The 19,322-nt window shown below is 33.3% G+C and overlaps 1 long non-coding RNA gene across 1 annotated transcript; it reads left to right on the top strand.

Annotated features, from left to right (window-relative positions):
• Positions 1 to 250: 250 nt before the first annotated feature.
• LOC128781710 (uncharacterized) lies at positions 251 to 5,456 on the top strand. Its single transcript, XR_008428472.1, has 3 exons — positions 251 to 283; positions 2,507 to 2,565; positions 5,296 to 5,456. It is a non-coding gene; the product is annotated as an uncharacterized LOC128781710 (long non-coding RNA).
• The last annotated feature ends 13,866 nt before the right edge of the window (positions 5,457 to 19,322 follow it).

Raw genomic sequence — 19,322 nt, 5'->3', positions numbered from 1 at the left:
CTTTTAAATTGGCTTTTTAAGGGATGCAGCATGAATAATTCTAACATAAATATTTAAATAGTTGATACTTAAAGTTAAATTAGACAAAATTACCTGGATGTTTTAATACCTGCTTTAAGAGATGGCCATAGGCATCCAAGTTTTGACAGTACTGGAGCCTACTTCCTAGTTAAGCTGCTATCATTTTCCAAGATCTAACACAGAACTGCTTTTTCCCTTCTGACAGGATTTCTACAACATACTGCCAGAGAAGGATAATATCAACCAAAAAGAGGATCATGCTGTATGAATGAATTTATAAGCACTCTACAATTAGTGAAGAAATAGGAAAATGCAGTTCCGTTATTCTCTAACAGGCTCCCTTTGATGAGTCATCAAAGAAATATTTGAGAGATTCTTTAGGTCAAATGATCAAATAATGAAAATTATGACAAGTGTTTTTTCTGACAGTACATTTAAATACGATTAGTTAAGTCTATGTAGCACATAGCAGTGCATAAATAACACTACATGAGCACTTGAGAATCTTGAAACACTTCTCTTTATGCATTCACCACAAATTTTGAACAAGTTTTTAAAACATTTAAGCACATGAGATCTTGTTTTCTGGGATCAATGCAGGTCAAAAAGGATAAAGTCTTAGGCACACTAAATATACATTTTTGCAGAGTGTTCTCAGACATTCAGTTTTTCACTTAATTGTAGGAGCCTCAGGGAACTTCATTGACACAAACTTCACAGACACTGATGTTTTCTTTGTTGAATATTAAACTCTACTATCTTCTCTTATGATTTAAGTCATATTTATTTGTAATCTGACTTTAAAACAGAATGTCCATTTTCTGTTTGTGAAGAGGAATATGCTAAATTACAGAAGTTAACATTTGCAAAAGAATGAGAAAAAAAAATAGTAAAATATCCATGTCGAAAACCTTTTAAATATGTACTTATCCTAGTTTTTCATTTCTCCATTCTCTTAAGGTCCTGGCATTATTATTTTCTTCATAGGTTTAAAGAAAGTGCAAAGCATTTTTACTGATACCAGTCTTATGGAAAAGAGTCATACCCATGTTTCTTGAAGGTTCTTCTTCACCAGCTTAGTTTTTCATGTGATAAATGTTCTTTGAATGAGGTCCTAGATAAACTTAAGTGTTAAATATGTTTTTGTACATTTGTCTGCTTTTGTAATTTGTTTTATTTAGCATGACATGTTTTATTCACAGCAAAGACACTATTTTAAAAAGCTGTTCTCTGTGAATGGAATGGAATGGAATGGAATGGAATGGAATGGAATGGAATGGAATAGAATAGAATGCCACAATAACTCTATGGAGACATATGTATTTACTAATCAGTTAATTTAATTCTACTGTGAAGTTTTTCACCTATTTGTTTTTGCCAAAAAAATGTAGTACTTTTTTCAACACCATAAATCCACATCTTACATACATACATACAACATACAGATTTAGTCCATTTTTGACTTGTGATTTAGATGGCTTCAGTAGCAAGATTTTGATGTATTTTAATACATGATTATTTCCACTTTTATTTCATGCTGCCTTTTGGAGGAGAAATTCTGAGTATATATTAAGCAGTTCACTACATATTACGTGTATCCCATTACTTCTATTTTATTATGTGCTTATGTACAGACTATTAAATGAACTGCAAGCAATAATGAGTTGAACCATTTGCAGAGTCATCCAACAAGAATACAAGTTTCTAGTGGGCCCAGTTGAGAACAAACCAACTGAAGTCTCAATATTGTCTATTTTAGAAAGTCTGTTACTCTCAAAGCCAGCAGCATATAGAATGCTCAGACTCTAAAGTCTATCCATAGCTGCACAAACACTCTTTTTTTAACCTAAATGTTACATTAATTATAAAAATCCAAACAGAAATATTATTTTAGGGAGCAACCATCTTTAGCATACTATTATGTGATATATTCTTTGAAAAACCTCTGTTTCTGGGAGAAAAACAGCAAGTGAACAGAATAATCTACCATGGCTGTAAAAATCACTAGTACTGCTGTTATAGATTGACATTCCTCCCTGATTAGTTATATGTCATTTTAATCAAAACTCAAGTATTAAATAAGACTTGTCTGGTCTTTGACAGCTTTAAGAGTTAGATGAACTCAGAGAAAATAGCTGAAAGTAGATATACAGAAATTTCTGAGCCTTGGAAATACACTCAGTTGGCTGCCTCTAGCTATCTAGCACACCCTAACTAACTCATGAGGAGGTCAAATCAGTGGCATTTAATGAGCACAATATATATTTAGTGTTATTTCTTCCATATGTTATCTAGATACAATTTGTTTCTTTTCTAAGTTATTATTTACTACATCATTTGACTTTTCTCCTCTTTCAAGCTATCATGTAAACAAACCACAGAATTCTACTTTGAACACACCCTTAAAACAGTTTTACAACATATGCATAACAAATTCCTTTTATTTTCTTCAGAAAAATGTATCTTTTATCCCTCAAATTTCTAGGTCAAGGAAGAGATGTAAGAGGAAACACAGTCTTTGAAGTCAGACTAGATAAATAAGAAGTAAGTTGATCTGCAAGAGAAAGAAAGGGAGGGAAATAAGAAGAAATTGCACTGAAACTCAGAAAAATATATAGAGCAAGAAGAAAACTGAGAAAGTTGCAACTCTAAGGAAGATGAAATGTGTCTTTATTTGAAAGAAATAAGTAGCAAGTTCTTTTTAAAGTCATTCATAGCAAGGTGAATAGAATGTATAGAACAAGTTCTAAAGAGATCTGAGATTCAGTTTTAAAATAAGATCTTGTTTCAGTTGATCAGGTAAGATGTCTGTCACAGTTACAGAAAGAAACTGTCACCTTCCTTTAACAAAAAGGATTTGCCAAGTCAAGTTTTTAAATTGATTTTATATCCTTAAAAAGAAGCAATTATAAGCCAAATAAGAATTCTTGTACAATTCTAATGCCATCTGCATTAGAATTCTTGTGATCAGGAAGACTATGTAAAAATTAATGTCAATGAATTTTGTATCAACACTCGAAACAGATTCAGAAATGAGTCGTGAACAAAGAAATGAGCCACACTTCCTAAAATATATCTCAAGTCTAAAAATAGCTTATTTTAGGCTTTATTCTATATCACATTTTCTACAGCTTTTAACAGAGAACAATGTATTTGAATTTAAGAAGTGCTAGAGGACTAAATGGGCTACATAGGTAAAAAAACATGACAGTTGTGAAGATATGTGCTCTACCCTTCTAGAGTTCAGGATAAACTAAAGCTTAATGATATATCTAATTTTGTTATAATATTTTAGTTTTGGTTTGTTTTAGTTTTGTTAGATTTGGGATCGATTTCTCTTTTGTTTGTTTTGGTTGTTGGGTTTTTTTTCAGAAAAACCTGCCTTTCTACTGTAAAACACTATACAGTAGTGAGCTATATTATATTGTTTCACACCAATTCAAACAATAGAATACAAAAACTGCAACATGAAATAAGTCAAACAATTAAATACCTCAAATATTAAGGAAAGCTATTCTTATTTATAGTATATTTGAATAAAATATATTTCCTTTTCCTCATACACATAGTGATAAACTCTGGTTCCCTTAACTTCTCCTTATAGTTGAGATACTCAATAAATACAGTAGACCTCTTTTTAAACTATCCAGAATCTTTGGTCAATCCTTGATTCATATTAAAGACTGCAGCTAAGAGACTCTGGAAGCTGGAATAGTTGATGTTAATTTCCTACCTGATGTAGGTAATTACAATTATCTGAACAATACATACATGGATTGTTCACCTGACAGTAGGAGTTAAATTTATTTTGATGTAGAGCATTATATTATTATAGGCAAGTTGTAAGTTTGCCTTGTTAATTAATTGTTCCTAAAACTATGAATGATTAAACCAGGAAACTGACCAATAAATATAGCTCATAGGATCAAAGGAAAAGGCTGGAAGTGCCATCTACACATAAATGGACAATGGAAAAAAAAATATATTACTAGGTCACCTAGTCCAATTATCAGCTCAACATAGGCACAATATCAAAGTCAGATCCAGCTTCTAAGATCGTCATAATAATCAACCACACAAAATGATAATTGCAGTATTTCCAGTGATGGATATTCCACAGTCTATGTAGGAAACTTTTTTCAGTGTTCAACTACTTTTATTATGATTTTTTCTCCTAATATCTAACTGGAAGTTTTGTTGGTCTTGAAACCCAGAATTAAAAAACAAAGCAGAAAAAAAACCCAGACCCCACAAATAAAAACCCAGAAAAAACCCCAAAAAAACAAGCAAAGACAGAAAAAACAGCTGCAATCCTTGGGGTACTTCAATGTTGATTGCCACTCAGTAAAATTTCATCATCTCTGTGTCATTTTCATAGTGTGTTCAGCATCTATGGAAATGTTTCTATAGCTCAGATTTGCAATAGTTTTAAAATTAAGTTAAATTATTTCCAGAGATTTGTAAAAATATGAGATCAATTAAGTCTGTAATCCACATTCCCAAATATACCAAGAATAAAATATGTTCTTTCTTTAAATCAAAAGTACATGTGGCTGGCATAACCTTTTCAGCTAATAAATTTGGTTATCGGTGTTCGATATGTATACTATATGAGTAAAAACTTAATGCCATTTTTAAATGGAAATAACAATGTAAACATTTCTAAAAGATATAGTTGTTTCCTGACAGGAACATTATATAGATTTAGGATAAACAGTTATCTTTAGTTATTCTGTATATTGTGGAAAATACATTTCACTGGCCCCAGTTAAATGCTTGATACATGAGAGGTTGTGACTTGTTATAATTTTTTTCCACCATGAATGTTTAGGTGGCCATTAAATCCATATGAGTGCATCATCACTACATACCCTAGTTAATTAAAGGGAATGTAGAGTTAGAAAAGATGTTCTAGGTCATTAAGTTGACTGGTGTTGCAAAAAGCCAGATTTCATAGTTTTTTTTTTTTTTTTATTTAATAACAGGGTTAACCTGTTTTGCAGGGTGGTAAGAGTCATGGCTTTTCAAATGTTTTGAAAATGTTCAGTGACTTTCCTCTGCTAGTCTGATTGCAAGTCTGCTCCTGTACCTCCCTGTCCAGATGCTTAAAATTTTTTGCTAATTTATAGCCTTAATATACTTAATTCTATTCTATATGCATTAGGTTTTGAGCCCAAATTGTCTTTATAACAACTAGCTAGTTGTTCTCTTTCTGTGCCATTTTCCATTGTGTGTTTTAGAGATCATCTTTCCTCTTAATATTCATTTTGACAGGATAAAACATCCAAGCTCTTTCATTCTACATAAGATGAATTCTCTTCAGACTCCTAATTGTCCAAGGATCCCTCTTCTGTTCTTTCCGTTGTTTGAATTGATCCTCTGAACTTTTATGTGCAGAATGGTAAACAACTTTGTAAAGTAGCTTTAATATGTCCTTGATATCTCCTTGCCTCTATTAAGCAAGTTGTTCTAATAAATTTGATTGTTTAGTATATATATTCTCATTAAAAATTCACCCTGGATAGAATTTTCTTTGGGTTTTTCCTTCTCAATCATACTTTGTTTTGCATTTATGGGTTTTTTTTTTTTTTTTTTTTTTTTTTTTTTTTGGTTGGTTGGTTTGGTTTGAGTGGGGGATTTTTGGCTTTGCTTTTGTTTGTTTGTTTTCAGTTTCAGGAAATTATTTTTTAAAACCTTCAGTTGTTTATATATTACTCATCAAGACTTCAGTCTTTCAAAGAAGTCTGTCTCAAATTATTTTAGTAGGCAGATGATCAAACATTCCTTAAACTGAAGCCTTGTACACAAGCTCTGTTTGAAGCCTTCTGAAGGAAGACTTCTATTTTAACATGTTTTCTGAAAATTTAATTCTCTCTTTCTAGAAGAATAAAGCTCTGTCCCAGGTTGCAATATTGTAACTGACAATCAGAGTAATATATTCCAATGCTTACTAAAAAATATACAAAATAATACTAATATTTCAAGTCAAAATATTTTAAATATTACATCTCAAGTAGGTAGTCTTGAATTGGAAGAAAATTCCCCCACAAAATACACTGTGAGAAGAATATTATCTTCCAAAAACGTGATTCAGAAAAGCGTTATACACGGTGCTTGTTTTAAGAAAGTATTTTCACAGTGTGTTCTACAGCCCTAGCAAAGATTACTTGACATTTTATTTAGTAAGAGTAGGGAAGGCCAGTTATTTTAAAAACTTGTAATGGAAAAAATAAAATAATTAATTAATTAGTTTTTTGATCAGAGTAAAGGACACTTACCAAAATCTTACAGATGACATAGAGGTGAACATAGGGGTATCGACTGAAAATTTAAGCATCAGATATACAGTATCATAGGAAATAAGGAGTTGGTGTAAATGACAAATAAGAAATGATGGATGGTAATCATCTGTAAAAGGCAATGATGACAAGCAATTTGTGTTTGATATATAAAGAGGAACTGAATTGAGTGTTCCTCCAAACTTTTGGCTGAGATTCTCACAGAGATGGATGCCTTAGGGCCTTTTCACAGATTTCACTACCAATTTATTTCAGTACATGGCAACACTTGATATATTGCATTCATTTCTCTTTTGTTTAGTCAGTTTATAATGGTGTTGCTGCATGTGCCACTTGCATTTCTTGTATGAAATGAAAGCTATTCATACAGTGTATCAGACATTTTAAAAGTCATGTTACCTTTATTGCTGGGTTTTTAAAATTTTTTTGGTTATTACAGACTATTTAGCGGATGTAATAATCAATTCCTTGTTTGTGTTTGCACTTAGCCTTTACAACTGGTTATAAGAATCATGTTTGTGAAATAATCACTTCTGAAATTTCCAATTATAATTTTTTCAGCTTTATTTGTTAAGTGAAATTAAGTTCACTTGTCTTCAAGTACCAATTTTCACTAGTGCTTGGGTTTCTCCCTTAAGTAATTTTGGCCACATTTAGTTGCTTTTAACTTTTTAAAGACATTGTTAAGAGAATCCTTTTTGTCTGGAACAAAGAATACCTACCATTAAGGATCTACAACTCCAGAAAAATGGAAATTGCAAGGTAGCATTTATTATGCGACTGCCTCAGTAATGTCAGCAATAATATAGCATGAAGTATGAGTGTCTGGAGATAATACAGAATCGTCATGATCATATGAGGAAGAAAAACATTTAGAATAGATGCTTGGAAGAGGTGGAACCATTAATATGATGAATCATTATATAACTGCTAAAAGCCCCAATCTTTTGTACTTTGCTACTTCAAATAAAAAATAAAAGACCTTGGAGACAAAATTTGTTTAACATAGATATTTTATTCCTTTCAGGAATAAAAAATATCATAAACTCCTTGGCTTTTGCAGCCAGCAATGTGTTGTTTCTGACAAAAATAATTATGATGTCATAAGGATTTTTTTTGCTTCAGATACATTCAGCTGCACAAAAATTTTCCATTTCAGAAACTAATCAACTGAATCAAGAGTTAGGGATATTGTAAATACAGAATTCTATTTGTTCCAGATTATAATGCATCTAAGTGAAAATTCCGTGCCTGAATTTCACAAACACAGACTGTGATAACATGTATATTTAATATGAAACCATAATCTTGGTATTCATTAGGATGATATGGAGTTCGTTTTATAACAAATACATGCACCAAGTTAAGGTTGGTAAAATCTTTGAAAGAAAACGACAGCATTATCTGGCATTGTGTGCGTGTAAATATATACTGCATTTCTTGCCAATGATGCTTTTTTTTTTTTTAATCTTCATGTTAGGATATATCTAAGGCTTTGTTCTTGTCCATCTCATGCCCTCATCTTTCTTCCTCTAAGACGTTTTACTGAAAATTTGGTCACTGATCATCACATAAACAGATGTCATCCTCCTTCAAATGACATCTCACATGTTTGTATATCTTTTGATTTGTGTTTAACACCTTTGCACACAATTAGCTTCTTATTTGTTGCTAAAACAAATGAAATACGTCTTTGCTAGCTGAAATATCATTAACTTCTCTGTGTACTTACTAAGTTTTTTTTAAGAAATGTAAAGCCTGATCAATATTTCACTTGAATAACTCTGTGGCACTTCTACAGCCCATTCCATCTCCCAATAAATATTCATTCATTAACTGTATTATATTTAAAGGTGCTTAGAATGTGTTTTTCATTGAGGGTGTTTATATGATTAATTTTAAAAACCTTATAAGCATTTTTCTCAACAATGCACCTGTTGGGATTAATATTTATATTACAGAATCATACAGAATCACAGAATAATGAGGTTGGAAAAGACCTCTAAGATCATCAAGTCCAACCTATGCCTTAACACCTCAACTAGACTATAGCACCAAGTGTCATGTTCAGTCTTTTTTTAAACACATCCAGAGATGGTGATTTTACCACCTCCCTGGGAAGACAATTCCAGTACTTTATTATTCTTTCAGTGAAAAATTTTTTCCTAATATCCAACCTATACCTTCCCTGACGTAGCTTGAGACTGTGTCCTCTTGTTCTGTCAGTTCCAACATCTAAACTTAGGTATTGTTGTAGTTGTAGTGGAGACCCTAAATTATGAAACCAAAACCACTACATGTATCAATGACAGAGGTATCTTATCTCTGTTGCAGTTTGCATCCTAATTTTTGAGCCTGTTTGAATCGAAGGACATCAGGGAAGTATTGTAAAGGGAACTACACTACTGACCACTACACTGCTGTCCAAAAATACTTCTGGTTTGGAATAAAATGAATAGTTGTCTGTGCTAACTAAAAGGCTGCAGTCAGCTTGCCTGCAGAGAGTCTACTTCCATTGTAGGTGACCAAGTACCAGTGAAGGCAGCTGGAAGCTGAGACAAATTTCCTGTAAGAGACTTCTGCCTCCTGAAATAAAGATTGCATGTCCAAAAATTATTTAGAATGCCATAATGCTAATAAATGTTTGTGAAAGAGTGAATAAATTGAGCTCCAGACTACTGGTGCTTCTTATGGATACATGTGTATGTGTGTGTGTGTCTGTGCGTGTGGCAGAGAATGGCAGAAAAAAATATCTCTCTAATTAAATACATTATCTAGGCTTAAGAGGAAAATGTTGCGGCTAACACTCAAGACCTTATTTTTTCTCCATCTTTTAAACCTTGTTCTTTATCTGGTGTTATCATTGAAATCCAATTTAATTTAAAATATGGGAAATTACTGCTTTTCTTACTATGTTTCAGAGCAGCCTTATGTGTCTTTACCTCCTTTGATAACAACATTCCAGTAAATTTCTGCACAGACATTATGTGATTGTTTTTTAAGAAGGAGACCTAGACATATGTCTCAGTAAAAGTGCAGAATAAATTAAATTCAACTTCCTAATCCATTATACATTTGCATTTGACATATAATTTCAGAGTATACATTACTGTCTATAAAATGTCTCTAATCATCTCCAAGTATAAGTACACAATTATATGAGATTTAATTGCAGAACAAAAATTCAGACATTGTAAATAAAATATAGCTATTATTTCAGAATATATTATTTTGTTGAGAACCATAGTTTAGATTTAGATTAAGAAATAATAATGGAGTGAGAAATAATAAGAAAGAAATAATAATGGGTTTTTTTGGTAGAAAACAAAGTGCATGAGTTATAGGCATTTCAGATAAATTTTCAACATAAATGCTTTTGTAAAGCAGAACATAGTTTTGCAACTTCTTTCAAGGACAGGAGGAGTCAAGTAAAAATTCTTATTTTTAGGAATTTACTTAAACATACTGTTGTAGGACATCAAAAGAAATCAAAACAAAATTTGGATTAGGGAGAGGGGAGTTGATGTTGTTTGTCTTTTTTTGTGGTTTCTTTTGCCAGAGTGGATGAATTCAAATTATACCATGGTGCAAGACAAATCCTTTGATAATAGGTTTTGATAATTTTATATTTTATAATAGGTTGTGTAATCTCCTTCTATGGCAAGGTGACCTTCCTAGTGGATAAAGGAAAAGCTGTGAATCTAGATTTCTTTCTAGCACATATAGCTGTCTATCTAGACTTTGGTGAAGCATTTGACATCGTCTCTTACAGCTTGGTCCAGAAGAAACCAGCTACTCGCTCATGGCTTTGGTGGGTGTACTGTTCACTGGGTAAAAACTGTGGATGGCCAGGTCCAGAGAGTGATGGTGAGTGGAACTGAATCCAATCAGTGTCTTGTCACCATTGGTCCCCAAGGTTCAGTACACCCAGTCTTGCATAAGTTCCTTATCGATTATTTGAATGAGGGGATTGAGTGCATCTTCAGTCAGCTCACAGATGACACCAAATTACTTGGGAGAGTTGATCTGTTGGGGAGTAGGAAGGCTCTGCAGAGGGATCTGGACAGGCAGGATTGACAGGCTGAGGCTGACTGCACAAGGTTCAGTAAGGTAAAGTTCTGGGTCCTGCACTTGGGTCACAACAACACCATTCAATGCTACAGGCTTTGGACAAAGTGCCTTGAGAGCTGCACAGCAGAAAGGGACTCGGGGGTGTTGGTTGATGCATGTGCCAGTGTGTGCCCAGGTGACGAAGAAGGCCAATAGCATCCTGGACTGTACCAAGAACAGTGGCCAGCAGGAGCAGGGAAGTGACTACTCCCCTGTACTTGGCACTGGTGATCCCAAGTACTGTGTTCAGTTATGGGCCATTCGCTTCAAAAGGACGTTGAGGTGCTTGAGTGCATCCAAAAAGGGCAACAAAGCTGGTGAAGGGTCTAAAACACATGACCTATGAGGAGCAGCTGAGGAAAATTGGATTGTTTAGTCTGGACGTGAGGAGGCTCAGTAGGACCTCATTACTCTCTACAACTTCCTGAAAGGGGGTTGTAGTGATATGGGGATCATTCTCTTCTGCATGTCTTAAGCATGCAGAAGAGATGAGGATATGGCCTTAAGTTGTTCTAGGGGAGTTTCAGATTAGATATTAGAAGAATTTTTCTCTGGAAGTGTTTTTAGACATTGGAATAAATGGCCCAGGGAGGTGGTGGAGTCACTGTCTCTAGAGGTGTTCAAGAAATTTCTGGATATGGCACCTGGGGATATGGTTTAGAAATGATTATGGTATTGCTGGGTTGATGATGATGGTCTCTTTCTGATTCTCTGTGATCCTGTGATGCTTATTTGGTTTGTGTTTGTTCATTTCTGTCTGATCGCTTCTGTCTTTATTTCTCTTTTTGTTATATTACGTGGGTTTATATGAAAGAAGTCATAAGAGCTTTTATAGCACCACCACCTTGGCTGTGAGGCTCAGCCATGCCCTGAGCTGGTTCTGTTGGAGCCAAGTGGAAGTGGCTGTGCCCAGCATTGGGAAGTTCCATCACTCCTCACAGAGTTTGCCCTCCACTGTGAAATCCAATCTATGTAAACACAAATTTAAATACAAATGTGTATAAAAAATACTTGCTGATTTGTTTGACAAAGGAAAAGGTATACAACTCCAGACCTTCCTCCATTTTCATGTGTATAATAAATCAAGTATCCCATGTGTATAGTGGACCTGTCTGTATAGTGAGGGTTTTTTTGGTGCCTACAGTGTTGAATAAAGAAAATGTGTGGTGCTACCCTAATAATCAACACCACATCCAGTGTGAAGCAGTAAGAAGTGCAAGGCCAGTGCTTTGTAATGATTGTGTAATACTTCAAGGACATAACATTGAGGGAATATTCATTGCATTTTGCATAAAAGTAATCCTTTCCTCTTACTTCTTCTTGCATCTGTTAGATTAAAACTGCAAGACTTAAAGGCCACTAGTGATGCATGTCACATGATCATAAGCCCATTTTGAGTTGGGAAGACTTCCAGGGAAGTTTCCTGAGGTCAATATCAGATGTTTTATATGCCAGTATAAAAAGAACTGAGTAACAGTTTCTGGTTTTTGTCAAAGGTGTCCCTGCTGCTCCTGCCCAAATGGCACAGAATTTCTTACATCCCCACACCAGACAGGCATGTCTAAAAGGCATAATATTTACCTTTATTTTCCCAAGACTCCATGTGAGATGCCTAAAATAGGTACGTTGTTTTATTCAAAACCAAAAGTTCAGCAATATTATGAGTGGTATACTGAAGTGTTTTTTTTTTTTGGTTTTTTTTTTAATTGCCTGTGGGCTTCTTGCAGTTTTTGAGACTGCCAGGGCTACTGAGACAGAGATGAGGGATTATATAGAATGTAACAAGACAAAACTGTTACACTTCTGTCTGTATTGAGGTCTTGGCAACTAGATTCTCTTGAAGGGACCTGCGTAAAAATGACTGAAAATAGAGTTAAGGGAGAGAGCTAACAATTAAAGATAAGGGATGATCTGGGACCCTGTACTCAAAATCATTGCAGTTTTATATACAATATAGATCTACTCAGGTGTTTCTGTCTATAACACTTTATGATCAAACAGCTTTTAAATGTTGACATTAAGATATGATGCTAAGGAAAAAAAAAGTCTTAAAGACAAAAGAAACTCTAGAGACTAGTGTATAAAATATCAACAGCACTCTATAAGGATGCAGTGTTTGAAGTAAGAATTACTGCGAAGAGTGAATAGAGAGCTTGGGAACTTCATTTATTTATGTAAGGGAGGCTCCAAAGACTGCCTCCCCCATGAGCACTGTATTACTGAGAGCATGAACACAGACTGAACAAGCAATATGTCTACTCAGGACTTTCAGGAACCTTTCTCAGAGATACACATGATATGAAATGCAAGAATTCTGTACTTAACACCAACCTAATATTTAGAGACTTAAAAAATTCAGACTGGGTTTTAAGGCATGTAGTAAATCTTAAATCTTATTGCAATTTTCACAGCTATTTAATCTGTCAGTGTAATAGTAGCCTTTCTTAACCATGCTGGATACCATTCCCTATAAGTGCTGTTAGCAGGCCCTGTGAATTTTCTCAGGAGTAAGGCAAATAGCATAATTAACACCAATGCCCAGTGCACCCAGACAGTGAAACTGGGGAACACATATCTTCCAATAAGACATTCTTATGTAGGCAAAAAATGTTCTTTACCACAATTTATTGACTGGTGAACTATAAAAAATGCTCTTGAAATCTTTCTTATATTCTGATAGCATAGAAATCTACTGGAATCTTACTTTACACTGACTGGCACAATAGACACTATCCAGTGCCTATGAAGTTTTAACTTAAAAAATTGGAGGAGAATGTAACTGAACAAGGAAAGAAAAAGCAGAATATCTGTGTCAATGTCTTCATTTTGAGACCTGGTAACCTGTAACAATGTTTTTTAACATGGAAAAAGGAGGGAAACAAGGTGATTTTAAGTGAAACTAGAGTGTAGGGAAATTAAGTATTTGGTTTATTTTGTAGTTGAAAAAATTGTCTCTTTTCCAGGAAGCACTCATTATATAGATTTAGAAATATTTTATAAATCTCCTAGATAAAGAAGAACTAGTCCTCAGAAAGAAGTAGTAACTGTATTAATTAGTTGAGGCTATAAAGTCTTCTAAACATAGTGTTTTTCTGTAGATACTGATGTTTCCCACTGGTTTTGAAAAAAAATGACACAAGGTAACAGGACATTCTCACTGACTTTTAGAAGGCAGAAGGAGACATCAGTTTATTTTTAGGCTATATTACTACAGGTTCTCAGAATAGCTCTAAATTAGTCCAGTGGATGATCCATCGTGCCTGTCTTATTTATTGTTCCATGAGGTTGATTGTCCTCTGCAGTGCTATTTCTGTTGACAACTCTATTAGGTTAAAGAGGTTGCCTACTTTTTCAGTGCTTAAAATCTGATGAATCATAGAATATCCTGATTTGGAGGGACCCACATCTTGTCCAGTGAGATGAACCCAGTATTTTTTATACATAGAATAAAAAAAATGTTTGACTATGGAGTCTAATGGGAAGGATTCTATTGCTAACTGAAGGTATCTAATGCCAGTTTAGATATTGTGGATTGTGGATATCAGCTGTTGGGGTTTTCATTAGGGGAGAGTTGTTTACTTGTTTGGGGTTGATTTCTTTTGTTTGGGGTTTTCCCATGAAAATTCAGGTCTTTAGAAATTCTGGTAGTATACCTGCCAAATTCACCCAGAGTTACTGCACAGCCTAAGAGTTATTTAGAGCTTTGTATTTAGCAGTAAATTCATATCATTTGCTAAAATTTCCTTAGTATAGTTTTCTAGATTACCATTCCAGTACTAATTTAGGTATTAAGATATCTTAATGCAGTCACATATGACATGACATGATTTCCATTGATCACGATAAGAATTTGAAAACCTAGTTCATATATATGTAACTATTTTTGCAACTTCATTTGAGTATGAGATCTGGTGCTGAATCCCCCCAGAAAATTAACAAACACACAAAAAACACCCAAAACAAACCCAGCATATTCAAGTAATTAAGAAATAACAAACCCACTTAAATTTTATGATACGTGTTTAAATTATTTTCTATTAATAGAACTAAAATTACTAATTTCCTTTGTTACATCTTTTTTGTGGGTACAATTACAGTGACTAAACAAAATATTATCACATGATAACTGCAGAAGGAGTCCCAGAGTTTCCTAAAATCAATGTAATTTCTCTTTGATAATGTAACTAATTTTCTCAAGAGGGTGTTGCAATTTGTTAACACACTGATTTATTTTTAATTTATTTTCCTTAAGGGAAAGCTCCAGTTTTCAGTTCTGGTAATTTGTCACCTAGCCACTACAAGAATAACACCTATAAATTTTCTCAGAGACCTTCTCAGTCTAAGCACAGAAAAGTCATTTAGCAACCATAACTTACACTCAGAGGAGCTGCTATGTCAAAAAAATGCCACAGGAACTTCTCTAAAATACCCTGTTAACAACTGTCCTTAATGATTGTATAGTATGTGAACAAAAGTACTCCTGCATACTACATGTTTGTAACAACATAATGCTGTTAAATGTCACTTGCAATGCTTTCTCATTTCTTTTATTCTTTTTAATTTTTTTTTTCCAGAAATCCAAAAGCTTCTACTGGCTTGCCTCATTTCCAAACAGAAATAAAGGAAAAAATGAGAAATTCTATCTATGGAAATACCATTTTTATGCAGTTTGTGGTAAGAGGTGCTAAAACAAAACACATCTTCTTAATGTTGATGTTTATAGCCTTCTTCATAAATTTTTATCCTTTCAAAATAAAGGTAAACTGAAATCATTATACTGAGATTATACCCTGAAATCATTATATTGAGAGTCATTTATTTCTTTGTGAATCTGCACTCCAAGTAACCTTTTATTTCAGTGTCTTGCTGCTTTAAAGAAGTAGATAGATGACTATTCTAATAAGAATGCAAACCAAGGAAAGCTAAAATAATAAAAATGAAAGATGTAATATTTTTAGCACTTATTGTTTCCTGATAAAATTAACAAAATGGCTAATGTGATGACTCCAATTCTTTTGGGGTTTTATTGGAAAGCAAGGAAATTGGTGGGAAAAAATTGAAGAAAGGTGTTTCTGCCCAAGGTGGGTTGACCCGAGCTGGCAGTCAAACAACAATACACTGTCTCTCCCCCTTCCTCGCTGACACACTCCAAGAATCTAAGGGGAAAAATAGGAAGGGGTCGGAAAAAAAAAAAAAAAGAGAAAACTCATGGGTTGAGAAAAAGACAGTTCAATAGAGGAAAGGCAAACCAGCAAAGCAAAATAAATCGCTCATTCCTTCCCATCAATGCCCAGCCTTTGTCTAAACCATTTCCAACTTGGAAGACACCTCCCTTTCCCTTCTTTATCTGGTTCATGTCCCCATGATGTGTACAATCAATTACTCTGAACATGAGAGTAACTTATCTCGTGTAACTATTACTAAAATTATTGTACTCTAACTAAAACATGACTTACAAAAAGTTTATTTCTAATTTAATTTAAACAAGCAAAAAGCTTAGCTACCTGCGCTCCACATATAATTCAACTGACATATATGACTTGCAGAGAAGTAAAATTAAAATCTGATGATAATTATGAAGCAGAGGGACAAATTCATCTACAAATTAAAAAATCAGTCAGTCTTGTCAAGTCAAGGAATTCAAAACAGCATTGAAAATAGAAGAACATAATGCATCTTGCAATAAAATTAGAACAAATATTAAGAAAACATATTGATTACAAGTCAAAACAATTTAATTGCATGCATGTCATTCTATTTTAAAAAAATATTTACTTAAGAAATTAATTGTATAGCTCTTGAGACAAATGCTTGTTGTGACTTAATCAACTTTCAGGTTCTGCACTTATAGTTAGAATTGCACCAGAACATTCAGAAACAGGAGACTCTATGAGCAATCTGTATATCATAATCTTCAAAAATTTTTCTCTTTGTGACCAGTTATGGAAGACTACAGAGAGCTTGTGCATCTACACCATAGAAAAAAATCTACAAAAAATCCCACTTAATTAATAGATATAAGATCAATTTTAAACAAAAAAATACATTTGTTTCATCCAAAATTTACACTTCTCATAAGTGGATATTCTCAGCTTTCACAGAAAAGTAAAGAAAATCATTCATGATCAAAGACTTAATCTCACCTCATCAGCTGGAGTAATGAACACAAGCTGTCAAGAACAGAAAAAAATCTTCCTAAAATCCCTCTTATCATCTGTTTTGCAAACTTCCAAATATGTTCAAATTATTTTGTTATATTTTGTTTTGCTATTATGCATTATATAAGAAAAAACAGTAAAAGCTTTACTATGTATGTATTGAAATTTTCTTTTTTGAGTAATGGCAGAGTATCTATTAAGAGAATCCACAAATCCTTGCTTGATTTTTTCCCAAAAGAGAAACATCCAGTTAAAGGGTTTCTTCCCTTTGTCACGTCTTGGGGATATTATGATTGCCAAAGTCATGTGGGCTATTTATTTTTCATGTTATTATACAGCACAATTAACTCATTAAAATATTAAAATCTAGACTGAAGTCAAAGTAGTAGACCTTTTCTCTTCAGTTTTATTTTCATGTTATTGGTATTCTTGTGCTAGTGTTCATGCAGGAGCTAATTTGTCTAAATTGTTTGAGCTTTGGGTTTGTTTGCTGGTTTTATTAATTTCTGTTTTTCTGATATTTAAACCTCACCTGCTTCACTTCCTTTCATTATGATTTTTTTTTTTCCAAATGTCATATAGCATTAAAGTCATAATGGATACTTTTACGAAGAGTTTATTCTTTTAAACATTTCATTTTCCTTAGGATAATATTAAAAACATTTTTGAAACACAAATAAGTAAATGAACATAATAATTACACATACAGCTCTTAAATCAGTAGCGGACATGCCCCATCACTTAGAAGTTTTGCTGAACTATAGTTTTTAGTGAATAGTATTTAAAATGGCCCAGAATTGCTCAACATTTTCTTTCACATTTGGGCATTCACAGACATAGCATGGATGACAAACAATGTATCTATTGGGTAATGGCACAATTAGTTGATAGAGGACATCTTTATACCAACACCTGCTTTCCTATACAGGTCTTCTATGCATTATTTTACCAGTCTGTGACTTCACATGTTAATGTCAGTGAAGACAGATGGATGTATGCCAAACATGAATTAAAAATGCATTTTATCTGACTAATGATGAAGAAATATTTAACACATACATATTTTAAGAAATGTACTTCTAAAGAAAAAGATGCAACTCAAATCTCAGAGATTTGTAGTTCTCAAGACATTCACTAGTAAAGCCAACTTCATGAGAAGAGTACTTGCAAATTAAGCAATATAGGTATATTATCAGAATTTTCCTCTTTCTTAACACAATATTGTTTCTTTTGTGAGTACATGTTAATGAACCTTCCTTGGTATTAGTATCTATTTACTTCTCTACTATTATTCTTTATCAATCCACCTTTTCTTAAGTCAGATTTTTCCAAATTTGTATTTTCAATCATTCTCTCTATTTTCTTGTTTTGCTTCTTTTCAAATTTTTTAACTCACACAACACAATCCAAGGAAAAAGAGGAGGGTGACATCTGGGTGCATGTCAAATACCCTATTTAATGGCAGAAGAGAAAGAAAAATATATGTTTCTAAAGATATTGTAGATCCCCAAATTCTTTCTAATGCACAGAGATGTCTGTCTTCAAGTGAATGTATTTCACTAAAGAGTAGATCCACAGAAACTTAAAATCTAGAAAAGTTCAGTATGATTGTACTAATTAATGGAAAAAATAACCATATAGAGTGACTAAGCAGAAATTTGTAACAAGTAGACCAATTTATATTTAAAAAAAAACCCAACCTCTACCAGTATAGGAAGTTGGGGGTCAGGGGAATTTAGGAGGTTTATGAGGTTATACCTTGGGAGAATATTTTGTGCCCCTTTTTAATTTCCTTCACTTCATTTGTTCTACCAGTTGCTCTTCACAATATGTTGTCAGCCAATACAGATGCAGATCAGTCATTTGTGCATTCTTACGTTGTCAGAAAGGTCATGAAATACTGTAACCAGTATTCCAGGCTATTTTTGATAGAAACATATTTTTCAGTATTCATTGTTTATATTATTATGATCTTTTGGAAACCTCTTCCTTTGGTCTTAATGTAGGACCCTTCCAGTTACAGGGGAGATAAAAGAGGATTAGAAATGGCATGCTACTTTCATACTCCATGTATTCCTTACAGTTTTCCAAAATTATTACCAGTGACTTTGATCACCTTAAAACTCACCGGATATAATATTAATATTGCTGGTCTGCTTTGGTATTAAAAATTACAATTTAAAAATTTCCATGTTCAGAATACTGAATATCTCAGTATATTGCAGGAAGGAAATGTTGTGACTATATGCTCCACTTTAGTTCCAAGAAATTAGATTCAGAGAGTTTGTACTGAATAAAATATGCTAATAAAATTAGTAGATTGTTACAATAAAATGAAAACAATTTCATAACACAACTAAAGAGATAAATCCTTTATGTGCCTAAAGAAGGTTATAGGGAGAGTTAAGATTTTTTTCTAGCCAAATCTCCCAGAGATATGCTACTCTGAATATACCTTGCCTCACCAGCCACATGAAAGTTCCCTATAACAATTTTAGCAGTGATGATTAAAGGCAAATTCTACCCCTAGCTAATTTAATAGTTTACTACCAAGATAAGGAATATACCAGAGGGATGGATCTGATAACATTCATAATTTCCCTAGTTCAGTTAAATAACTAATTTCCCATGAAGAAAATTAGTATTCCACTAGCCATAAATATTCAGGTATCTGTCTATTCAAGAAAAATCCCAGACATCAGATCTTTAAAGAAGGGAGAGATTCTCAGAATAA

The sequence above is a fragment of the Vidua chalybeata genome, chromosome 2 (genome assembly GCF_026979565.1).
Source record: "Vidua chalybeata isolate OUT-0048 chromosome 2, bVidCha1 merged haplotype, whole genome shotgun sequence".
In the NCBI taxonomy this organism is placed as follows: Eukaryota; Metazoa; Chordata; class Aves; order Passeriformes; family Viduidae; genus Vidua; species Vidua chalybeata.
Note: the sequence above shows the minus strand (reverse complement) of the source record. Positions and strands in the feature narration are given on the sequence as shown.